Consider the following 26,714-nt stretch of genomic DNA (forward strand, 5'->3'; position numbering starts at 1 on the left):
TTTGATTAGTCTTGCAATACCTACAGTATTTGGATTGCTATTTTTAAAGTATTCAGGAGAAGGAGCAAAATTTAACACAATACTTAAGGATTTTTATTCTCTTTTTGTTTAGATCTGTACTTCAGGAATTAGCAGATGCTGCTGTCAGATTAGTGAGGAATTTGGATTCTTGCTTGTTTGATGAAGAGCTTTATCTTTTATGAAATAAGCAGATTGCTTGTGTGAGAGAATCATGGAAGTGTATTCAATTAGGTGGATTTGATTCAAATTGAAAATAAGGGGGAGGGGGGGCATTTTAACTTTAGATCTATACCAGAGTGATCAAACCTCATCTCTCGCCTCACATTCCGTTCCTGAGGTGTATTGACATTGGAATTGCTTGGTATTTTCCTGAATTAAAATTGCCTATTGTGTAATAACCCCTCTGTAATTGGCTGAACTGGTGGATACAGATAAGCAGGTGCAGCTACGGAGAGCAGAAAGAAGATGCGTCAAGAGCAAAGCAGCAGGGAGGAGACACAGCATCCAGTAAAGAGCAGTCAGTGTTCTCGACTGGTGAGAGGCATACAGTGTAGTCCAACAGCGTACAAGCTGGTATGTCAGACAGGCACCGTAAGTCACGTGGAGAAAAAGGATTTTCCTTTTTAAATTGTCAATGACGCGATCAATAATTATCGTGCAGAAATTAATCTGAGTTCAGATTGAAAGCACCAGGAATTTTCTTTTAGTTTAACCACAGAAAGCAGCCTGTCAGATCCAGGCTGTGACATGCAAGTCTTTTTGAAAAGGAAAGCATTTTCTGCAATGGTACATTTTCCAAACTCTCGTGGACAACCTTGAATAGTTGTGGTGAACCACAATGAATGCCCTGGAGTGAAACCATTGCAAACAGCTTGCAATGTGTTTTCAGATGAACCTAGGGGGTCACTCAGGAACCACTTGACAGCATAGCCATGCTGCAGGTTGGGATCTTTGCAAGATTTGTATCCTGATGTATCCAACAACTCACTTTATTGCCACAGACACATTTTCAAGAAATCTATTGGTATCCTGGGTCTGGCTAAGGCAGTGATTCTTTCCAACCACTGAAACTTACCATGCTTCATTACATGTTTCACCACGTTCCCCTGTCCAAACAGAATTGACCGCTACTCGATTTTCCACAAAGTCCAATCTCAGCTTTTTCCTTTACCTTTCCAACACTTTTGTTTTCCAAGTTAAAACACCTCATCCACATCTCGGTGCCGTGAGCCAGCAGTGCTAACCACTGCGCCACCGTCCGCCCCAGCCATGATTTGGTCAGTGATAGAATAGACTTGAGTGTTTGACTAATCTACCCCTGTTCCTATGCAGGGCTATGCCAGCTCCAAGGTTCTCATGTTGACAAGGCCATCTGTGATCACTTCCTGGTCCCTATCAATATTTCTCTTCCTTAAATATCCAGCTCATTTTCTCTCATCCTCCAACCACTCAGTTCCTTCACAAAGCGTCCTAACGTGCAATTCCCTTTCTTCTGGCCTTCCACCACTATCTCTGCTCCACTCAATTAATCCACGAGGAAATGCTACGAACAACCCAGTGGAATGTTTTATTAAACTTGATATTTAGTTTTGGGCATCGCTCTCCATCTCCCACTCTCGGGCGAAATTGCCTAGCCCAGAACCATCCTGGATGGTAACCACAGTCCAGGGTTCTCCATCTCAAAGGCTAATCACATCTTCTGTCCCCATTCGCCCAAACACCTCCTCCTCCATATCTTCAAAGACAATACAAAGAGCTTATGAACTTTCACAAGGAGGGCACCCACGGTAGACCCCACAGGAGGTCGCAGGACAGGGGCCGCAGGTAAAATCGTTGGCAGGGGCGGGTGGTGGGGCTGGAGGCCCCCCAGTGACAGGCAATGGTGCGGCCAGGGGCGTAGTGCAGAAGGTAGAATGTCGATGGGAACGGTTGGAGTTTGGGTTAGGATCTGGAGGGGAGGGGGACATGCGGGTGCAGGGGCTGCAGTGCAGTCCAGGGCCGCCATGCATCCCGGTGGACCTGGATGAGCACGGGAGTACTCACTGTGCGAACATGGCCTTTACCCCCTGCAGAAAATGGATTTTGGTATTCAGCTGGCGTTAGTTGACACACCGAGGCTACACGAGCAGCAGCTGCTTGGGGAGGACACTGCATAACAGGAGCCTGCCCCAGAGGAGCAGAGGACAGCCAGTGATGATGGAGAGCCAGTTGCCCAACAGGCTGAGCAGGAGGTGAGAAGGAGGCAGCGCATCAGGCCCCCTGTATATCAGCAGCGCCTGTCGTTCAAGAACTCACTGGACGGAGCGTGTCGCCGATGACTGCAGTTCAGCAGGGAGACCGTGCAACACGTCTGCCGAATATTGGTGCACCTGGAGCCGTGGGAGTATGGAGGAGGACACCCACACCTGGTGGTCGTCAAGGCGATGGTCGCGTTGAACATTTACGCCATGGGGTCGTTCCAGGTGCCAAGCGGAGAGCTGTCTGGGATCTCACAGACCTCCGTGCACAGGTGTATTCGTGTCATAACGGCTGCCCGATATGCCCGGGCGTCACAGTATGTCACCTTCAACGTTGACCAAGCCCACCAGGTTTTCCGAGCAGCGGGATTGGCCGCAATCGCTCGCATGCCCCAAGTCCAGGGGGTGATTGATGGGACACATGTCTCCTTATGATCACTGGCACTTAAGAGGCTGCCCTTCATCAATAGGAAGGGGTTTCTCTCTCTGAATGTGCAACTCGTGTGTGACCATTGGATACACATGTTGCACATCTGAGCCCGGTATCCAGGCAGCATGCACAACGCCTTTGTCCTGGCACACTTGACCGTTCCTGACACTTAAAAGGCGGTCCCCCAGATTAGCTTTTGGGAAACAGGGTTATTCACTGCAGTTATGGATGATGACACCTATCCTCAGACTGATATGGAGAACCGCTATAATGACACCCATGCAGTGACCAGGGGCATCATTGAACGGTGCATCGGCATGCTGAAGCTGTGATTCAGGTGTCTGGAATTCTCTGGAGGGGCCTGCCAATTCAGCTCTAGGAGGGTCTCCTGCATCGTGGTGACCTGCTGCATCCTCCCACAAGATCACGCAGCAGAGGGGTGACATGCTGGAGGAGGAGATGAAAGAAAGCCATGCCTGGTCCGACAAGGAGGATACGGAGGAGAGGCTGGATGGGCAGGACATGCGGTCAGGGAAGGCACAGGAGGCGCCAGGGCCGCCGCGCATGGGGCAACCTGATTACCTACAGGTTCACCAACTAGGGTACCTGGCCATCGGCAGCTCAACCATCCCGCCCCACCCCCACGGACAACACGAACGGCAATGGGTCACTTAGCAGGTATGCCACCTCACCCAGTGACCATGCCATATCTCTCTGGGATTGACTCAAGTCAGCCAGGCCAGACCAATACTCTCGACACCCGCAGCCATGGCCCTTTGTGACCAGGCCATGCTCTGGAGTGCTGCAGCAATGTCCATGTGGCCCTGATACATGTGACATGGCTGCCCTGTCCTGTACCTCAGTCACCACCCGCACAGAGTGCCCCTGGCCTTGGACACCCTGACCCATGGCCGGTGCGTTCTCACCCAAGGCCTCCACCATGGACGCCACCCGTGCAGTGTTGGCCTGGGTGGCAGGCGTTGTCGGTACCGCCTCCAGACTCCTCCAAGTGCACCTGTAGGTGCTGGTTGGTTACTGACATCCCCGCATGTAATCCCTGACTCTACACCTGCATTTCCATCAGGGGGACCGCCCTTTCCATAAGTGCTAGAACTGTCTGAATGGCAGCTAATCCCTGGGGTCGGGCCGCCCTCCGACCATCCCCCCCTTGGGGGGTTCCGACCTCTACCTGCTGTACCACTGCATTAGTGCCGTGTGCAACAGATAGCGCCTCAGGAGCCTCTTCACTAAACTGCCCAACCGAGGAAAGTGTCTCTGGGATAGTGGAGAGTGAAGATGACAACAGTGACGAGAAGTCGGTGTGGTCGCCAGACATGTGCTCGGGGTGTTTGGGGGTTGCAACAGGGGAGGAGGGACCCCGAACGGTCCCACCACATAGCCCGGTGAGTTGCAGGATTGCTGCAGCGGGGCGAGGCCACCAGCAGGTTCCGCATCGTCGGGAGGTGACACTGCAAGACACAAGATAAGACGCGTGATGAAATCGAGTGTAGGTGTAGTGTGGGGGGGGAGGGGTGACTCACGTGCCATAGGGATATCGCAATGTAATGGTCACGCACTTGGTTCTCCCATGCCGACCTCTGCCTCCGACTGCCCACTCTACCACCCCACTGACCAGGTCCAATGCCCTCTGCTCTGTCACGGTGAGGGGCCGTAGGTCCGGCAGGCTGCCCCCGCTCCTGGCGGTTGTGAGCCTCCTTTTCCTGGGGGGACAGATAACGGGCGGGTTTCTCCATCGCTCCGGCTGCTCAATGGGTTTTCCCATAGTGGGACAGTCCCCTGCCTTCGGGAAACCACGGGTTGCCGGCGAAACGGAGAAGTCAGCCAATGCACAGTGTGGGACACTTGGACGCAAGCAGTGCACGGGGTCTGCAGCTGGTGGCCTGTGTGTGCAGGGCACCTGGTCATGGTGACCAGTATGGGCGTTGGCATGTGGTGGAGGGTGGGGTGCAGGGGATTGCGGCCGGCTGTTGTTCGGTCACCCGCTGGGGCGTGGGGAATGGGTTGGGGAGTGTGGGACAGGGGTGGTGCCAGTGATAGTGACTGCCCTTGGTTGGCCTGGGAGGTTGCCCATCCACACCCAGTGCACCCTAATGGTCTGCCTGGTGGGGGCCGCATGGAGTGGTGGTTTGGGGAGGGGTGGTGATGTGTGAGACAGGGGTGCTGCCAGCAACACAGAGGTGGTGACTCACCCATGCCATCCTGAGGACACCATGCACCTTCTTTCAGTGCTGCTGGCCGGACCTCGAGGTGGGGTCCATGGCGCTCATGGCATATGCCACCTAAGGCCAGGCCTGGTTGGCTTTGACGGGTGGCAGCTTCCTCCCCACCATGGTGAATGGGGTGTCCCTCCCCTCCTCCACAGCATCCAGCGTTATCTCGAGCCCTGCATCCGTGAACATCAGGGCCGCTCTCTGGGATTTCATCTTCTTGGCTGGAATGAGAGTGTGGAGTGTGGTGCTTATATGCAGCTCCAGCTTGTCAGGCTCTACAGTGCCAATCCCACAGCGAATCCGACACTGGTGTGGGTTGGAATTGTACTCGTCCCGCATGGCGCAAGTGGTGGCCCATTTGTGTGTCCTGAATGGCTGTGGCTGTTGTCTTCTGTGATACAACCACTGTAATGATGTACACAGAACATATAGTTGTTTAACTAGGAAGATGATTTATTAACAAACATGTGGAAAGATAACACACAAACTATAATACAGACAATGGCTACTAAAGTAATTCAGTGAATTCTCCTGGAGCTACTCGAAGTGTGACTATCCTGTTGTACCTCTTACCACCAACTGGCGGGTGTCTTGAGTCACATGATAGATCTCTAATGCCACCAGCTGGTTGGAGGTCACATTGCTAGCTATATACAGAACTGTGCACAGGCATATCATCACATCCTTCTTCCTCTGGAACTGTTAACATTTGTGTTCAGATATAACTGGGTCTTCCAAAACATGAACTGTGATGCCATTTTACACATGTCATATTTACAGATGCATGTGTGCTTTACACAACATGATATGCCTGATGAAACAGTCCCTGGTGCACAGCTTATTGGACATTCACTACATCGCCCTGTTGGTCTTCTGAACTTTTATCGGCTGCTCGATGTAGCTTTAACTTCCGGAAGACCGGTTTTCTGGCAGGTCTTTTGTGTATTATCAGATTGTTTGGCCTTTTGACACGATGCATCCGGAAGCCCAGTTTTCTTACTAGTCTTCTCTGCGTGACCAGCTTTTAACATTTTATACCGCAATGCTTCTTGCTGCTTCATCGTGTGCTTTCTGGCCCATCGGCCACATTGCCAATATTTGATTCTGCAGTATCCCGGTTGTGACTCTGGGAGGGATCCTCTGACTGCACCTTTTTCCTTTTTACTTTGGTGGCACCCACCATGGGACTAGTTGCTTGTGGATCATCTGCTGTGCAGGCTCACCTTGTGTCTTCTGCCACCATAGCTGCTTTCAGAACCTTAGCTGGACCGATGTGTTTTGATTGATCCATGGTTGTGTCCACACGCTAAGTTGCATGTCCATGTCCTGGTGGAAAGATAATGCACGGAATCTGATACAGACAATGGCTACTAAAGGAATTCAGTGAATACTCCTGGAGCTACTTGAAGTGTGACTATCATGTTGTAAGTCTTACGACCAACTGGCGGGTATCTTGAGTCACGTGATATGCCTCTATCGCCACTAGCTGGTTGGAGGTCACATTGCTAGCTATGTACAGAACTGTGCACAGGCATATCATCACACTGGAACTGGTTCCCCATTGGAACCGTGGAACAACCCCCCCCCCCCCAATTCAGCCTCAGTACTTAATCTCTCAAATAGAAAATTCCACTCTCTATCTTTCCACTTAGCTTCTGTTTTTGACTCGTGTGCACATCGCACCTGGAACTCTGAATCTTTTTTTTTCCTTTTTTTCAATAAAGTTAGAGTACCCAATTAATTTTTCCAAATTAAGAGGCAATTTAGCGTGGCCAATCCACCTACCCTGAACATCTTTGGGTTGTGGGGGCGAAGCCCAGGCAAACACGGGGAGAATGTGCAAACTCCACACAGACAGTGACCCAGAGCCGAGATCGAACCTGGGACCTCGGTGCCATGAGGCAGCAGTGCTAATCACTGCTGGAACTGGCAGCCACACACTGACCCCTAGCACTTGATCCATCGGCAGGGAAAACACTTCCAATTGAAAGCCCAATTTAGTTCCTTTAAATTAACTCCAACATACGTTAATAAGTTAAATACATTAATAAATGCCAATATTTGTAAGTCACTCTCCTGGTTGTGCTGCGAGCTCCACAAAAATGGCATGTGTCTGACTGCCTCATCATATAATTGTATCAATTGCAGGAAGTGTCATCAAGCCGTTATGTTTGCATGGTAGGTATGAGCTAAACTTGTCACAAAAAATTAAAACTTGTCATTATAATCGTAACTACCTCGTACTAATGGGATAATTGTTCATTCCTATCAACCAGCCTCTCCGCCACTGAAAATCATCTGTTACACGTATTATTCCTTCAGGTGCTAAGTATCATTAGAGATTTTTTAAACGTAAAATTGGTTAAAAAAACTGTTGTATTTTTTCTGTTTTAATATAGTCTTTCTTTCCTTGATTTTATTCCTCTTTCCACTACAAGTCTGACATTGAATTCACCCACTTTAGTTTACCCTCCTTCTCTCAAAGTTTATTTCTCAGTTTTTCAACCTGACTGGTTATGTGGAGAAAAACATTGGCTTGCCTTGTTTCCCTCACTGTGCTATTATCAACTTTGCACAATCAGCAACAATGTTTAATCATCAATGTGCATGAAGAAGTCTAATTAATGCCAGATGCATAGATCCGTGGATTCGCAGAATTTACAGTGCAGGAGGTCATTTGGCCCATCGAGTCTGCACCAGCATTCGGAAAGAGCACCCTACATAAGCCCACGCCTCCACCCTATCCCTGTAACCCAGTAACACTACCTATACTTTTGGATACTAAGGGGCAATTTAGCATGGCCAATCCACCTAACCACATCTTTGGACAGTGAGAGGAAACCGGAGCACCCAGAGGAAACCCACGCAGACACGGGGAGAAAGTGCAAATCCACGCAGACAGTCACTCGAGGCCGGAATTTAACCTGGGACCCTGGAGCTGTGAGACAGAAGTGTTAACCACCGTGTCACTGCGCCATCCTTATGCCAGACTGGCAGTGCCAGGGTGCCCAGGTGGCACCAGCAGTGCCAGATACCACCCTGCCCAAAGGGCATGTACCTGGGGGCTTCCGATCCCCTGTGAAACCCCCACGAGTGCCGTTCCATCGGGTCCATGTTTATGGAGACCAGTACTGAATGGCACTCACCGAGGTCCCCAATGTGCCCTCCCCAGAATAAAACCTGGACATCTATATTTGGTTTGGCACTTACTGTCACATAATGTAACAACCCTTTCATTGTTCCTTAAATTGTTATCTGAATTTTTTTTTTCCTGTTACACATTTTTCTACAAATTTAGCATTTGTTACAGAATTCTATTCACTATTTTTGGAAGGAATATCAATTGTTTTTATTTGTTCATGGGATGTGGGTGTCATTAACAAGACCAGCATTTATTTCCCATCCCTATTTACCTTATTTGTCCCAGTCACCTTTATGTTTCTCAATACTTTTTTGTTATAAATTTAGTGTACCCAATTTATTTTTTCCAATTAAAGGGCTTATCCTTAATAAGCGTGACTAATCCACCTATTCTGAACATCTTTGGGTTGTGGGGGCGAAACTCACGCAGACCCAGGGAGAATGTGCAAACGCCACACGGACAGTGACCCAGAGCCAGGATCGAACTTGGGACCTCAGAGCCGTGAGGCAGCAGAGCTAACCACTGCGCCACGGTGCTGCCCATGTTTCTCAATACTAACTGTGATTTTCCAGTTTTCTGAGTATCCATTGCTGTCCAAAAACTATTCCTTTCCTTTGAACCATTGAACATCAATGTTTTACTTGTCATACTCCTGAGATATTTCACTCGTCACATCTACCCAACTAAAATTATTACCACTTACAGAGAATCTCAGTTTTGTATTTTCCACCAAATTAATTAACTTCTGCCTCGATACCATAAATTTTCATTTTTGTCATAAGTCTCGCGAGAGGTCTTATTAAATGGTTACATAAGTCAGGGTAAAAAGTCACTAGCTTTGTTCACAGCTCTGTTAAATTCTCCAAAATATCCAGCAGATTTGTTAGGCATGACCTGTCTTTCACAAACCCACATTGGCTGGATTTGTTACTTTTATTGCTTTTACTCTTGCTAGATGCACTTCAATTGCTTCCTATATAATAGACTCCAATAATTTTCCCACTGTAGATGTCAAACTAACAGGCCCTTAATTCCCAGGATCATGCTTCTGACCTTTTTTTAAAAATTGGAATCACATTAGTTACTTTCCAGTCTTTAGCCATTGTCCTTATATTCAAAGTGCTTTGAACAATTGCTGCCAGAGCATTCCTTACTTCTGCCTTAATTTGTTTGATTATTCGGAGATGCTTTCCAAATGGCTCTGGTACTTTGTGCATATTCAGGTTTTCCAGTTCCGTAATCATTTAATTTTGGCCTTCTATTATCTTTGTTATCTCAGACAGGTTTCTTACACATTTGTTTCAAGTTCAAAGTAATATCAACAATCTGAAGTGAAATATGTTGCAGGAAAAACAAGTTTAAAGTTTTATTGCACTCTCATGCTCTGTCATTATCTTGCCTGTCACCCTTAAAGGCCTCTGCTTTCATTAATACTTTGGCTGCCTCAAATACATTCAGAAATGCTCTCACTTCACTTTCTTGAATATTCACTGTGCTTTTTCCTGAAGTCTCTCGCTTTTCCAAAATTATCTTCACTGTGCAATAATTTCCAGACAATAATTTAATAGTATTTTTTCCCAACTATTTTGAACTGCTTTTTTCACTTAATCGTTTCATTTTTGGCATTATCGTCGCACATTCACTCTTCAAACTCTTAGACTGTCAAACTCTACAGAATTTGACATGATATTTTTTGAAGGTTCGTTGGTCACACGGAGTGATGTTGGAAAATGTCTTTAAATTACTGTAAAATGTTACTGAGGTGTCAACATCAGCATTAAACAATGGTAGTAACGTATTAAAATATATTAAAATAAACATCTTGCGAAACTTCAAGCAAAAAATATTTGTTAATCGGTTTTTGAAACCCAGAAGTTGGACCCAATGTACGTGCTAATTCTGAAACATCAATAGTACAGTAGTAAAACTGTATAAGGGTGATATGGTAACACAGTGGTTAGCACTGTTGCTTCACAGCGCCAGGGTCCCAGGTTCGATTCCCGGCTTGGGTCACTGTCTGCGCGGAGTCTGCACGTTCTCCCCGTGGCTGCGTGGGTTTACTCCGGGTGCTCCGATTTCCTCCCACAAGTCCTGAAAGACGTGATGTTGGTAATTTTGGCATTCTGCATTCTCCCTCTATGTACCCGAACAGACGCCGGAATGTGGTGACTAGAGACTTTTCACAGTAACTTCATTGCACTGCATTGTTAATGTAAGCCTACTTGTGACAATAAAGATTATTATAGTTCAAGTCCATAAGCCAGAAGATGTAGGAGCAGAAGTAGGCTATTCGTCCCATCAATGAGATCGTTCAATGAGATCATGACTGATATTGACTAAGAGTAGCTTTAGTTTTATATTAGCTTTAAAAAACAAAGTTAAACACCTAAAAGTGTCTGAAATAAGTAGTTCTAAAAACATTTCCCGTGTAAATATGAGGAATACAGTCAGATTGCATCCAATCAATGTAACTGGATGGACTGAGCAGGAAGAACTAAGCAATAACGACAATGGCTTATGACCGATTCTCTCTCCCAGTTACCAACAAAAAAGATAACGGGATAAGAAAAGAATCTGTAAATCATGTAAAATGCCTGAAAGGCAAGTTGAGAATCCCACATTTTGAGGGGGTGTGGATGGGCAAGCAGGAGGGTAACTCAATTCTAACAAATAGATATTTATTCTCTCAATGGCTGAATTAAATTATCCAGCAAATAGATCATGTAGACTAGAAAGTCTATGTTATGTTAACTATTTCTAGGTAGAGCAGCAGTAAAAGCCTGTAGCCATCTCAGATGGCCACCTGCAAAGGACCATGGGAATTATGGCTAACCCAGGACTCAGACAGATACAGAGCCTATGTGTATCTGAAACGCAGGTAACCAAGACTGATCGAAACCCCCGCTCATTTGCATTTCAATGGCCCATTTTCCCAGGACAATAGAACTCCAATCAAGAAACCGGTACAGCCACAGACTGATCGGCGCCACTCCCTTCACTCAGAGAGCCCAACTGCCAAGGTCAATGACCGCTAAGTACCCGCCCAGCCACCAAGACACCCGCCCCTTTATTGGTCAAAATCAAAGACAGTGATCAGAGCCCTGTCGAAATATTGGGTCCAAGGTTAAGGACCACCCCAAAGAGCGCGATATCCCAGTGGGATAAAAGAGGACACAGCCATGTGTCTGTCTCTTTTCGATCTGGCCTGTGCCAGCCAACTGGAGGAGGAACAGCCAACCAAGTTCAAGACCAATGATCGCTAACTGATGGATGAGCCCAGCAGAGACAGAGACACTTTCTTTGAACCACGCAAGTGAAATCCAGATAAAGGCCTTATCCATTTGCACAGTGCCGGTCGCCCTGAAGTTAAGTATAGGTTATTGTAGCTGATAGGTGTAGTTTAACTCGTAGTAGATATTGTGTTTGCCTGTCGAGGTAACTCTTGTGTATGTAAATAAACCATCTTTTGAACTAATTAACTGGTTGTGTGGTCATTTGATCAATATAAGGGAAGGCTTGTGGTTCACCAACATCATTAATATTAGCAACAGTATTGGCAACGCTGTTGGGATCAAAACAGAGCAACATTATTGGCGACCTCTGACGGGACTCGAATTAGAAGTGACTTTGTCGCTCCGAGGGAACCCACAAACTTTGAATCCAATTGCGAGAAAGAGAAAGAACCACAAGTGCAAGTCCCATATCGACCAAATAACGGAATTTCATAAGTGTGTACTATCCCGCAAGCATACCCAACAGGAAGAGTAAGGTAAACTCGTTAGAATTGTGTACAACTATCGAGGGATTGTGAGTCGGAAGATAGCTTACGCCATACCAGCTGGTCAAACAACCGCCGTAAAGATCAAGAGGAAGGCTCGAGGGCAGGTAGAAATAGAAAGAAGTTGAACCGTGATGTCACAGCCTGCATGTAAGGGATTGGCTGGTGGCTGGTTAGTGGTTTTTATTTTATTTTCCCTCAGGTGTTATCGTGTGGGGCGCAGACGTTGCTGAGTGAGTTCTTGCTGAGAAGGGGAGTGAATAACAGGTAAGCTCTTTCTTTCTTTTTCTTTTTTTATCTAGAGGGGATGGCAGGGAAGGTATTGCAATGTTCCTCCTGCAGAATGTTTGAGGTGAGGGACACCGTCAGTGTCCCTGCTAATTTCATCTGTGGGAAGTGCACCCATCACCAGCTCCTCAGAAACCGCATTAGGGAACTGGAGCTGGATGAACTTCGGATCATTCGGGAGGCAGAGGTGGCCATAGATAGAAGCTTCAGTGATGTAGTTACTCCAAAGAATAAAGATAGATAGGTGACGGTGAGAGGGGCTGGGAGGAAGCAGTCAGTACAGGGATCCCCTGTGGTCGTTCCCCTCAGTAACAAGTATACCGCTTTGGATACTGTTGGGGGGGGGGGGGGGACTTACAAGGGGTAAACCATGGGGTACAGGTCTCTGGCACAGAGTCTGTCCCTGTTGCTCAGAAGGGAAGGGGGGAGAGGAGTAGAGCAAAAGTCATTGGAGACTCTATAATTAGGGGGATAGATAGGAGATTCTGTGGGAACGAGACAGACTCGAGCTTGGTATGTTGCCTCCCAGGTGCCAGGGTGCGTGATGTCTCGGATTGTGTTTTCGGGATCCTTAAGGGGGAGGGGGAGAAGCCCCAAGTCGTGGTCCACATAGATACCAACGACATAAGTAGGCAAAGGGATAGGGATGTAAGGCAGAAATTCAGGGACCTAGGGTGGAAACTTAGATCTACGACAAACAGAGTTATTATCTCTGGGTTGTTACCCGTGCCACGTGATAGCGAGACAAGGAATAGGGAGAGAGAGGAGTTGAACACGTGGCTACAGGGATGGTGCAAGAGGGAGGGTTTCAGATTTCTGGATAATTGGGGCTCATTTTGGGGTCGGTGGGACCATCTACAAACGGGATGGTCTACACCTGGACCAGAGGGGTACCAATATCCTGGGGGGGAAATTTGGTAATGCTCTTCGGGAGGGTTTAAACTAGTTCAGCAGGGGCTTGGGAACCTGAATTGTAGCTCCAGTATACAGGAAGTTGAGAGTAGTGAGGTCATGAGTAATGTTTTAAAGTTGCAGGAGTGTACCGGCAGGCAGGAAGGTGGTTTAAAGTGTGTCTTCTTCAATGCCAGGAGCATCCGGAATAAGGTGGGTGAACTTGCGGCATGGGTTGGTACCTGGGACTTCGATGTTGTGGCCATATCGGAGACATGGATAGAGCAGGGACAGGAATGGTTGTTGCAGGTGCCGGGGTTTAGATATTTCAGTAAGCTCAGGGAAGGTGGTAAAAGAGGGGGAGGGGTGGCATTGTTAGTCAAGGACAGTATTACGGTGGCAGAAAGGACGTTTGATGAGGACTCGTCTACTGAGGTGGTATGGGCGGAGGTTAGAAACAGGAAAGGAGAGGTCACCCTGTTAGGGGTTTTCTATAGGCCTCCGAAAAGTTCCAGAGATGTAGAGGAAAGGATTGCAAAGATGATTCTGGATAGGAGCGAAAGCAACAGGGTAGTTGTTATGGGGGACTTTAACTTTCCAAATATTGACTGGAAACGCTGTAGTTCGAGTACTTTAGATGGGTCCGTTTTTGTCCAATGTGTGCAGGAGGGTTTCCTGACTCTGTATGTAGATAGGCCAACGAGAGGCAAGGCCATATTGGATTTGGTACTGGGTAATGAACCAGGACAGGTGTTAGATTTGGAGGTAGGTGAGCACTTTGGTGATAGTGAGCACAATTCGATTACGTTTACTTTAGTGATGGAAAGGGATAGGTATATACCGCAGGGAAAGAGTTATATCTGGGAGAAAGGCAATTATGATGCGATGAGGCATGACTTAGGATGCATCGGATGAAGAGGAAAACTGCAGGGATGGGCACAATGGAAATGTGGAGATTGTTCAAGGAACAGCTACTGCGTGTCCTTGATAAGTATGTACCTGTCAGGCAGGGAGGAAGTGGTTGAGCAAGGGAACCGTGGTTTACTAAAGCAGTCGAAACACTTGTCAAGAGGAAGAAGGAGGCTATGTAAAGATGAGACATGAAGGTTCAGTTAGGGTGCTCGAGAGTTACAAGTTAGCTAGGAAGGACCTAAAGAGAGAGCTAAGAAGAGCCAGGAGGAGACATGAGAAGTCTTTGGCAGGTAGGACCAGGGATAACCCTAAAGCTTTCTATAGATACGTCAGGAATAAACAAATGACTAGGGTAAGAGTAGGGCCAGTCAAGGACAGTAGTGGGAAGTTGTGCTTGGAGTCCGAGGAAATAGTAGAGGGGCTAAATGAATATTTTTCGTCAGTATTCACACAGGAAAAGGTCAATGTTGTCGAGGAGAATACTGAGATTCAGGCTACTAGACTAGAAGGGTTTGAGGTTCATAAGGAGGAGGCGTTAGCAATTCGGGAAAGTGTGAAAATAGATAAGTCCCCTGGGCCAGGTGGGATTTATCCTAGGATTCTCTGGGAAGCTAGGGAGGAGATTGCTGAGCCCTTGGCTTTGATCTTTTAGTCATCTTTGTCTACAGGAATAGTGCCAGAAGACTGGAGGATAGCAAATGTTGTCCCCTTGTTCAAGAAGGGGAGCAGAGACAACCCCAGTAACTATAGACCAATGAGCCTTACTTCTGTTGTGGGCAAAACCTTGGAAAGTTTTAGAAGAGATAGGATGCATAATCATCTGGAAAGGAATAATTTTGATTAGAGATAGTCAACACGGTTTTGTGAAGGTTAGGTCGTGACTCACAAACCTTATTGAGTTCATTGAGAAGGTGACCAAACAGGTGGATAAGGGTAAAGCAGTTGATGTGGTGTACATGAATTTCAGTAAAGTGATTGATTAGATTCCCCATGGTAGGCAACTGCAGAAAATACGGAGGCATGGGGTGCAGGGTGATTTAGCAGTTTGGATCAGAAATTGGCTAGCTGGAAGAAGACAAAGGGGGGTGGTTGATGGGAAATGTTCAGACTGGAGTCCAGTTACTAGTGGTGTATCACAAGGATCTGTTTTGGGGCCACTGCTGTTTGTCACTTTTATAAATGACCTGGAAGAGGGCGTAGAAGGATGGGTGAGTAAATTTGCAGACAGCACTAAAGTCGGTGGAGTTGTGGACAGTGCGGAAGGATGTTACAAGTTACAGAGGGACATAGATAAGCTGCAGCGCTGTGCTGGGAGGTGGCAAATGGAGTTTAATGCAGAAAAGTGTGAGGTGATTCATTTTGGAAGGAATAACAGGAAGACAGAGTACTGGGCTCATGGTAAGATTCTTGGCAATGTGGATGAGCAGAGAGATCTTAGTGTCCATGTACATAGATCCCTGAAAGTTGCCACCCAGGTTGAGAGGGATGTTAAGAAGGCGTACAGTGTGTTAGCTTTTATTGGTAGAGGGATTAAGTTTCGGAGCCATGAGGTCATGTTGCAGCTGTACAAAACTCTGGTGCGGCCGCAATTGAGTATTGCGTGCAATTCTGGTCGCTGCATTATAGGAAGGATGTGGAAGCATTGGAAAGGGTGCAGAGGAGATTTACCAGAATGTTGCCTGGTATGGAGGGAAGATCTTATGAGGAAAGGCTGAGGGACTTGAGGCTGTTTTCGTTAGAGAGAAGAAGGTTAAGAGGTGACTTAATTGAGGCATACAAGATGATCAGAGGATTGGATAGGGTGGACAGCGAGAGCCTTTTTCCTCGGATGTTGATGTCGAGCACGAGATGACATAGCTTTAAATTGAGGGGAGATAGATATAAGACAGATGTCAGAGGTACGTTCTTTACTCAGAGAGTAGCAAGGGCATGGAATGCCCTGCCTGCAACAGTAGTGGACTCGCAAACACTAAGGGCATTGAAATGGTCATTGGATAGACATATGGACAATAAAGGAATCGTGTCGATGGGCTTTAGAGTGGTTTCACAGGTCAGCGCAACATCGAGGGCCGAAGGGCCTGTACTGCGCTGTAATGTTCTATGTTCTATGTTCTTATTCCCCTGTCCAAAATTAAGAGTAGGAAAAGTGATAAGAGAACTAATGGCACTAAAGCAATGGAAAGATTGGTGAATCCACAAGAACCCGAGGTCGCAGCGACCAACAGAGCAGAGCAATGCCCCATATGGGAGGAAGAATTAAGGAAATACTTAAAGGGGAAAGGATGGCCCCTTTGGTCGAATTTTTGCGCTAACGATGAGTCAGGTCCAGGAAAGATAGGACAAATTTGGTGGGAGAACCTAAGCGAGGTCCACAAGAAAAACGTAGGGAAGGTCAGAAAGCCGATGGCAAAAGTGTTCTGTTTGGCACAGTTGCGAGGCACAGAGAAGGTCGTGAAGACGCTCCGTATACAGTTAATTGAGAAGGAAAAAAAGAACGAGGGAAACAGTAACGAAAGCGAGAAGATAATTGAGCAACTCCGGGAACAGTTAGCAGCTAAGGATAAGGAATGGCCGATGTAAAACGTGCACATCAATCTTGTCTAGTTCACCTTATTAGCTTCCAGACCCAGTACAACAAAGCCGACCAAGATACAGAGCGCACAGTCCTGGTAAGAGAGGAAACAGAACAACAGGTAGCCCAGCTAACTAGCAAATGCGCAGATATAAAAGCAGCTTTGAAAGCGCTCCACAGTCCCACTAAGAAACAGAGGCAGAGTACCGTTGACCATGCTAAATGCCGACATAAGATAGAAATGTTACAGTCGCTACTCTCAGTACAGAATTGCTTCAGGTTCACTTTCGGGCCGGATTTAGATGAGGAAGATGCTCCCGATTAGATTGGCAAGAATTAAATGAAAGCGCCCAAAGATACGGAGAGGACACGGGAAATCAAAATCGAGCCCCCCACGCCCCAAAAAGAAAAGCACCCGCACCACCGACTGCACAGGCAGCACACACCCCCACTCACAATTCGACCCCCATGAATCCGGTTACCACACAACACAAGTCATCGGATCAGGATGAGCCTGATATCGTTTACACCACCCCACTATCCATATCCCAATTGAGAGGCTTGCATGAAAATTAGTCCATTCAAGCCCACCGCAGACCCACACAGCTTCTTTGAGGAGGTGCGCCAACAAAAAGTAATAATAGAACAACAGTGAGTATATGCAATAGCCATACATGTCTCACCACATAAACTACGACCCCGCAGACCACACACACAATGAAGTTTGGGTATTGAAGCGACTTTCCAGAGCATGGGAACAAACCCTACACCAACAGACAGATCAGGATGAGATAGAAGCAAACATGCACCCAGTTAGGACTAGCCAGGACCCAGCATTGATAAACGAGAGTAGACACGAGGGACAGCACCCCAGAGCACAGGCACCACGAGGTTGTTACAATTGTGGGCACATGCGACATTACACCCGCGATTGCCGACAAACCCCCCGAACCAGCACCGATACCAACAACCAAACCCCCCACCTAGGAACAATGTTAGGCCCATGCATAATGTTAGCGCCCGTTCAGACGATTCAGGGTTGAATTCCACAGATTGACGGTGTTTGGACTCCCCAACTTGGGTCTGTGACACACACTGGGACAAATCAGGCAGACCAGTAATTACAGGCACAGTCTGGGGACATACAGTCGATTTTCTTTGGGACACAGGAGGATCCCACACCACTTTAAACTCCTCCACCATGTTCCAACGTGACAAATGGCCCACCACAGACACCATCACCATGAGTGGATTCACCGGCCACATATAGCAAGGATATATCACAGCTCCCGTACCCATTCAGATAGGGAACATTATGACCAGACACCCCGTCGTTTTAGTTGACTTACCCCAAACAGCAGAGCATATTTTAGGCATTGATTTTATGAGCTCCCATAGCCTTTCGTTTGACCCAGTAAACAACTGTGTATGGCGAATGGCCAAAACAGCTAGGGCTCCCGTTACGCTCACAGTAGGGGATTATGAAAACAGGATTTTCTCAGTAGGGGACTATAGGTTTAATCCACAAACAATTAGTGGAGACCAGACGATTAGTGAGGTCCTCATAAAACACAAAGCTTCATTCGCACAACACAAACACGATTGTGGGAAGATCCCAGATACGGTAAAGATTTCAGGTCCCAATTCAAAGCCACAAAAGTAATACGGTTTCCCACAGCAAACCGAGGGTGAGATTTCAAACATTATTAACAGTTTGTCACACCAAGGAGTTATTCAACCTGTAGTGTCCACAAATAATGCCCCAATTTGGCCTGTAAAAAAGCCCAATGGTTCATGGCGACTAACGATCGACTACTGAGAACTTAACAAGGTAACCCCTTTAGCAGCCCCCACAGTTGCCACAAGTCCCGAGACCATGCTCAAACAGGGAGTACAGGCAAAGTAATTCACAGTACTGGACATCAGCAATGGCTTTTGGTCCATCCCGTTAGACAAGACCTGCCAGTATAAGTTTGCGTTTACGTTTCAAGGGCAGTAGTACATGTGGACGTGCCTCCCACAAGGATTCCATAACTCCCCCTCCATTTTCTACCGACCATTGGCCAACGGACTTTCTAAATTTTCCCTACCCGAATGTCTAATACAATATGTGGACGATCTGCTCTTGCAAACAGACACAAAAGAGGAACACGTAGCGCTCTTATCGGAATTACTAGGCCTACTGCAATCCATCGGATGTAAGGTCAACTCCGAGAAGGCCCAGATTTTAAAGGAAAAAGTTCTTTATTTAGGCACCATCATCACCCACGGGAAGAAAGAAATTGAACAAAAACGAATCGAGTCCATTGTTAAATTGCCCCTGCCCCAAAATGTCACTGCACTCCGGTCATTCCTAGGTTTGGTAGGAAATTGCACAAATCATATAGATGGTTTTGCCACTTCACTCTCAGAGCTCCTTAAAAAGAATGCCCCATGGGAATGGCTTCCGCAGCACACAGGCGCCATTGATGATTTAAAACACGCCCTAGGCACAGCTCCCGCTTTACAAGTTCCAGACCCAGACTCGCCCTATGCTATCGAAGTGGCAGCCACCGACCGAACCCTAACAGCAGTACTCCTGCAAGAATGACACGATCCCCGAGGACCCGTAGCATGTGCCTCAAGAGTTTTGGACCCCGTACAGCAAGGATTCTCAGCCTGCGAACGGCACTTGTTTGCAGTCTTTTGGGCAGTACAGTACTTTGCGTACATCACAGGCCTCAACCCAGTCACAATCTTGACGGAGAACACCCCCGCAACTATTACTAGACGGTAGATTAAAGGACGGTTCAGTCAGCCAAATCAGAGCAGCTCGCTGGACACTACTATTACAAGGCAGGGACATTATGGTAAAACGCACCAAGATCCACACATTACTGGCCAATAATCTCCAATATGCAGAGACCCCACATGAGTGCCAGATCATAGCAGCCCAACACTACACAGGACCCTTTATCCCAAAGTCACTACACCCACGAACAGGTAGTAAGACACAGGATTCCCAAACCGCAGGGAATGCTTTAAAATTTTGTGTAGACCGTTCCTCCACAATCGAAAATGGAGTTAGAATAATTGGTTGTGGAATTTACATAGAAGACGCGCAGGGACACCCACTAGAAGAGATCTCTTTAAAATTGCCCGGCCATCTAGGTTCACAAGCAGCAAAACTCGCAGTCATAGCCTATGGAGTTCAGCACCCCGACTCTTTTCCAACCCCCGCAGACATACATTCGGACAGCCTGTATGTGTGCAACAGTTTAACAGAATTCCTGCCCCTATGGGAATCTCGAGGTTTTGTTTCAGCCGATGGAAAACCCCTACCCTCTGCCCCGTTGTTAAAGCAAATTCTCAAGACAGCCGCAGATCGCACATATGGTATAATTAAAGTAAGAAGCCATCATCGCTCCTCCACACCCGCTAATGTAAAGGCAGATGCCTTAGCCAAAGCAGGATCACGCCATGGTCACTTCTGGCAGCCACCTGAAAGCGAACCGATACACTCAGTTCAGGTTTCCCAGACCAATATTGAGGATCTATCTCAAGCCCAAAAAGCAGACAACACCCTCAAACAGGTTTTCGACGGCAACCTCCCAGCCCCCTATGACAAATGGAAGGATGCACTGACTGTACAGGACGGCATAGTTTTGAAAAACGGAATTTATGTGGTTGCCACCCAGGACAGAAACCAGCTCATTTACCAATTTCATGTCGGACATGGACATCAGGAGATAGACAATACCATTGCCCATTTAAGACCTTTGTGTTGGTGGCCCGGTTTAAAAAGTGTAATGCATTATGTCGAGAATTGCCTTATCTGTGCTCAGAACAATCCTGAACGTTACTCAAAGAAAGGACAATTATGTCACACCCGATCTGTGAATGGTGCTTGGACAAATTTGCAACTCGACTACATTGGCCCCTCCCCCCTTGCAGAAATGGTTTCAAGTGCTGGTTGTAATCGACACCTTTACTAAATGGGTAGAAGCATGTCCCTCATGGACAAACACAGCAAAGGCCACGGCTAAGATTTTGACCCAACTGATATTCACACGTTAGGGTCCCCCCGCAGCATTGAGTCAGACCAAGATTCCCACTTCACCGGCAGAGTAATGCAAAATGTTTTAACAATTTTTGGGATCAGGCAGCAATTCCATATAGCATATCACCCCCAATCCAGCGGCATTGTCGAGAGAATGAATTGAACTTTAAAAGCCACCATTAGGAAGATGGTGCAACAGAACAATACCACGTGGGACACAATCCTCCCATTTGCTCTCATGTTTATTCAGAACATTGTTTCCAGTTCAACAGGTTTCACACCCCCACACTCTCATGACCGGACAGCCCATGAAGGGTATTGAATATTTATTAGGCCTCGATTTGGCAAGCCCCACAGTAACCGCCCTCACCCACGAAAAAGCAGTCCAACAGGCTACAGATAACAATAAAGCGGCACAACTCGCTGCAGCTGTCCGATTAGGCGCTAGAAGGAGGCAGAGTAAAGCCTGCTTTGACAAAACCGTCCACCCCGTAGAGTACACAGTCGGTCAGCAAGTAATGGTTTCAGTTTACAACCCCAGTTCTTTCCTCTCCCCCAAATTTGCAGGACCCTACTCCATCTCAGACAAAATGAGCCCCTCCGTGTACAAGATAACATACCCCAACGGTAAAACTGGTTGGTTCCACATCAACCAACTCAAAGTCTACCGATCCCAATGTAGCCACTCCCACCACATCTCTCCGACGACAGCGAGAGACTCCCGGATTTGATTACTATCCCTGAACACTGGCACGATCTTTCTACCCCCAGTCACCCCTGCCCCCGGAAACACAACTTAGATATCTTTGACCCCCTATATGCCCTCCCCCAGCTACTGCCACAGCCACCGCCCGACGACAGTAACTTGCCCTCCACTCCCACCGCCCCTACGCCTCACGACAAACAAGCCGCTCTTTGGCACTGCGACAACTCTTGCAGATTAATAAGGCACGACGATTTGGACTATCCGACAGCCCACGCGGCCATGGCACAGAAACGGCAGACACGAGTCTGGCAACTGGGAGATGGTGAAGATTCAGATACTGAGCCTTGTTTCAGTAACGCTTTTACAACACTGTTTGGTACAGAACCCTGAGGTGTCCAGATGATGAGAAAGAGACACCGCCTAAGTATTAAGGTGTCCAAGTTCTGTTGTACCCTGCCCACCTTTTTCCTTCTTCTTTTTTCTACTACATGGTTTTAATTCATGTAGCCCAACACAAAATTACTCTTCTGATTCGAGGGTACGATGCCCTATGACAGTTAAAGGCACAAGTTTGTCGGAAAACAGATCACTGTTCTCCCAGTCTTTATGCCCAGTTTCCACATGACTACAAACTCTTACCGACCACCCAGGTCACCAAGGTAGGGAGTAACGGCACTGATCCCTGCCCTACCTGAGGACCCCAAATGCATCCGGTCAGTTAAGCTCGGGTAGTGGTGTAACGGCACTAACCCCCGCCCTACCCGGGGATTCTACCCATTCTTATCCTGCAGCGGCCTACACGCACCTCATGTCCCTTCACTTCAAACGCTCTGGAATGGTTCCCTACACTCTGCACTGTCTTTGGCAGGCCTTAGTTTCACCTTCTCTGCTCTCCCTTTGGTTGTGGTTTAAAGAATGCATTTTGCCACGTTCTGTTCGCAAACCCCTTCTTTCCTTTACCATCCACGACCCCTGGTCGCTCCCCACCTGCTATTTACACATATGACACAATTGGTTGCTATACACGCTGCTACATACAAACGACCTTTGAACCCTGGGACGAAACTATAAAACTGGCCGCCCTGAAATTCGGCTGATTAAGATAAGCCTCAACCACCACTGGTTGCAAGTAAAGAAAAGACTGGTGGAATAAATTGTCCGACCACTCCCTGCACCGACCACAAGCTGCGAGAGTCTCTGTACTTCAAAAATTTGCATTTCTTGTCTCTCCAAAATGGTATTTCGAAAAACAAATGAGGGAGTCACACATGATGACAATCATAACGGGTAATTGGAGTAATGAGAGAAAGACTAATAAAACGAGATATTAACCGAAGATAATAACAGATACTATACTTGCACCCCCAGGATTACCCAGTAAACAGAAAACACAGGATGAAGCAAGGACTGCTGACATGGGTTTGGATCATCGCTGGACTTCTCCAACTGCGCGCGCAACACATGTTTGTTACAAGCCCCACACCAGCCCCGAACACTACCATACAACAGGCCACCCCCAGCCCGGACACTACACCACACATAAAGACAGACACCGACACCCCCACTTGGTGCGAAAACATTGCCAAATTGAACCCCCTTTCATACATAGTAGAGGCCCTTCTAGTAATTGCAATAATCTGCAGTGTCATTCAGACACTTCAACTCCGTAAATGGCGAGCCAAAGCTTCCCGCTCCCCAATATACACAGTCCAAGCCCCCTTCTTTGGAATTCAGCAATATTGAACTCATGTAACAATCGCTGCTAAGAATAAACCATGTACCTCTGTAACTTTACCAGGATTAAGTAGAAATGTGATGCTGCTGTTTTAAATTTTGTACTGTGTATAAGTTCTTTGATATCCACCAGCAGCATGGGAGTAGCTTCGATAGCGTTAGCTAGAGATCTGTGTGGATAAATTAAATGTTTTATAGTGACCTAGATTATAGGTTAGAGATTAATTAATTTATGAGTAGAACCTTGCCTTGACCAAGGGTGACCGGACCACCAAGGGTGAACAGGGATCAATAGTGTGAACCACCACGCTTTGCGTACAGGATCAAGAGGATGGGATGCAGCCATCCAAGATGGCCACCTGCAAAGAACCATGGGAATTATGGCCAACCCAGGACTCAGACAGATACAGAGCCTATGTGTATCTGAAACGCAGTAACCAAGCCTGATCGAAACCCCTGCTCATTTGCATTTCAATGGCCCATTTTCCCAGGACAATAGAACTCCAATCAAGAAACCGGTACAGCCACAGACTGATCAGCGTGTTGCTAACTTTGGTTGGCTCTTAATTTGTTGCTCATTGTGTCTTTACTTAATTTGCTCTGTTTCTATAACCTTTGCTCTAGAGTCGCCAGGTATCTTTATGATACCACCACGAGGTTCAAGTTCAACTGCTGATCAATAACTCAATACACCAGTTAGTAAGATTCAAATCAAAACACATTTATTATACATAGTCAATAACTACTCATGCATAAAACTTTACTTGCTAGACTATCTCTAACACTATAGGCCTATACTTAGCTTGTAACTGGCCCACCAGGTCAGGGGAACAAATGGCCTTTCGTTCAGCTTCTGAGTCTGTAGGATTCAAAGCTGGTATAGACTGGTAGCTAGGAGCGCCTATCTCATAGCGTGCTTTGACTGGAGACTTACTGTAGTGGCTAGGCAGGTCACTGTTAAGGGTTGTTACGAGCTGCTGAGTGACCCTGCCAAGAAGGACGAATTGAACTTGGGGACTCTATTTTATAGTCCCGGGGGCTTCATGCCCTTTTGGGCAGACCCCCTACCTGGTTCCAAGTGATTGGACTACGTTATGATCACTTGGATCGATTTCTCCAATACTGGAGCCGTTCCCTGATTGCTGGGCGGTCCCTAAGTGTCCATTGGCCTTCCTTTGTCTTGGCTCCTGCTGGCGCCAAGGAGTCTGGCTTGGCCTTATTCACCTTAAATGTTTCAATTGTTCCCAGGGATCGCTCATTAATATGTAGATGGCTGTTGGTTTCAGTGCTGTCTGGGTTTCTGCAAGTTCTAATACACAGGAAACTTTGCACCTGCTAGTTTTTCCTGGCTTGACTGCATTTCCCTGCATTCTTTGCGGATCTCCATTTTAAGTCGGGAAGTCTCCAACCCAGGTGGTTACAGGCATCACTCCCTTTACACAGAGAACCCACCTGCCAAGGTCAATGACCGCTAAGGACCTGCCCAGCCACCAAGGCCCCCGCCCCTTTATTGGTCAAAATCGAAGACAGTGATCAGAGCCCTGTCGAACTATTTGGTCCAAGGTTAAGGACCGCCCCAAAGAGCGAGAAAATGCAGAGGGATAAAAGAGGACACAGCCATATGTTCTGTCTCTTTTGGATCCGGCCTGTGCCAGCCAACTGTAGCAGGAACAGCCAGCCAAGTTCAAGGCCAACGATCGCTACCTGACGGATGAGCCCAGCAGAGACAGAGCCACTTTCTTCGAACCAGCCAAGTGAAATCCAGATAAAGGCATTATCCATTTGCACAGTGCCGGTCGCCCTGAAGTTAAGTTATTATAGCTGATAGGTGTCATTTAACTCGTAGTAGATATTGTGTTTGCATGTCGAGGTAACTCTTGTGTCTGTAAATAAACCATCTTTTGAACTAACTAACTGGTTATGTGGTCATTTGATTCTCACTTGGGTCACTGTCTGCAGAGTCTGCACGTCCTCCTCATGTCTGCGTGGGTTTCCTCCGGGTGCTCCGGTTTCCTCCCACAAGCCTTCAAAGATGTGCTTGTTAGGTGAATTGGACATTCTGAATTCTCCCTCTGTGTAGCCAAACAGGCGCTGGAATGTGGCGACTCAGGGATTTTCACAGTAACTTCATTGCAGTGTTAATGTAAGCCCATTTGTAACAATAATAAAGGTTATTATTATGTTGAATAGCCTGCATGCACTCACCATCAAAGCTCATATGAAAATAATAGATGATTTTGTGAGATACTAGAGGGTGGCTAACACTTATGGCAATGTACTTCAGCAAAGGGTCAAGTATCCTTAGCATAGGGGGAAAGGAAATTTGCAAAGGGAGATAAAAAGGATATGCAACAGCACCTTATTCCTATTTGTAAAACAACAGGTAACGTATAACTCATAAAATAACTTTTATTTTGCTCTACAAAAATTTACCAACCAATTCATTACTGATTTTAAAAATAGGTGTAGCAGGAGTTCCATGGTCATTAGTCATGGAGACCTTTATTTCAATTTGACTTTACTAAGCCATGATGAAACCTAAACATCATGTTGATGCATTCCCAATGTGAACGCGCAGAGATGGCTGTTACATTGGCTAAAATAACAAAAAGGATGAAACCCAGATGTTACACTCTACACACGACAACTAATGGTCTCACAGAATTAAATCCATAACTCAGAAATAGCCTGCTATTCATTTACACACTTGAATTGTTGTTCATCTCTTCAACCCACTGCATAGCCAGGACCAGTTATAAGTATTTGGAAAAATCGTAATCCATCAATGACTGACCTGATCATTCTTTTCTTCGTTAGCAACAGAATATGATCTATTATTATTAGACATTTTTAAACTGTTTTTCCACATCCCTAATCTTCAATCAAGGGTTTGGCTTCTTCCCAGGTTACTCTACCCTTGATCTCAAACTGTTTCTCTATTAGCATGGGGCCAATGGTTTAAATCAAAATGTTGAAACTCATGCTGATTCTCCTGACATCTTAAATGCTTCTGACACATTCATTTGGCACTGCTCCCTCCAGTTCAGCTCAGGCATGTCATAATATATGATTCCTTTGTTAAACTAGTTTGCTTCTATTGATATATTTCAAAATGTATATATAACTTGCTGAGCGATTTTCCATTCTAGCTACAAGCTGGTAATTAATACATTTCAGACCATATGGTGAAAGATCTTTCTCTTTGCTGGTAATACACTTAAGTTACTATTCTTGCACCTAGATGCTTGCTTCTTGTACCATAGAACCTCATGTGTTTCTGCATGGTCAGCTGTCTACAGCCTTTCCTCTTCAATATATACAAGAGGTCCCCACAAAACACCTCAAAACCACACTTCATTTAATCAGTAATGCTGTGCTGACATAATTCAAGCTTTGTCTTAGCTTCCCATATAATTACCCACTCATATTTCAAACTGATTTCTACACAGTTCAATGAATTATCTTTCTTTGAGATGCTGAATAACATCTCCTATGTCTATCCCATTCATTATATTAATTATTACCTCAAGGGGTTACCAAACCTAGTCACTCAGTGTCCATTCTAAATGGTTTCCCTTCCTGAAACAACTTGGCTTCTTGAGGTTTTGTTGCTTTTAGGTTTTCACGACTTGCAAAAATTTAGTTCACAATGTATATGTTCTAGAATATAACTTTTAGTTCTGAGAGTATAAATTTTTAAGTTTTGAGTGAAATTGTTAAATGTAAGTTAAGT

General features: G+C 46.4%; 1 long non-coding RNA gene across 1 annotated transcript in view; it reads left to right on the top strand.

Annotated features, from left to right (window-relative positions):
* The window catches only part of LOC140393124 (uncharacterized), a 62,005-nt gene extending 37,114 nt beyond the window's left edge, over positions 1–24,891 (top strand). Inside the window, exons 2-3 of the long non-coding RNA XR_011935505.1 lie at positions 12,042–12,106; positions 22,616–24,891. This is a non-coding gene — a long non-coding RNA (uncharacterized lncRNA). The remainder of the gene's footprint in view (positions 1–12,041; positions 12,107–22,615) is intronic.
* The last annotated feature ends 1,823 nt before the right edge of the window (positions 24,892–26,714 follow it).

The sequence above is a fragment of the Scyliorhinus torazame genome, chromosome 16 (genome assembly GCF_047496885.1).
Source record: "Scyliorhinus torazame isolate Kashiwa2021f chromosome 16, sScyTor2.1, whole genome shotgun sequence".
Lineage (NCBI taxonomy): Eukaryota > Metazoa > Chordata > Chondrichthyes > Carcharhiniformes > Scyliorhinidae > Scyliorhinus > Scyliorhinus torazame.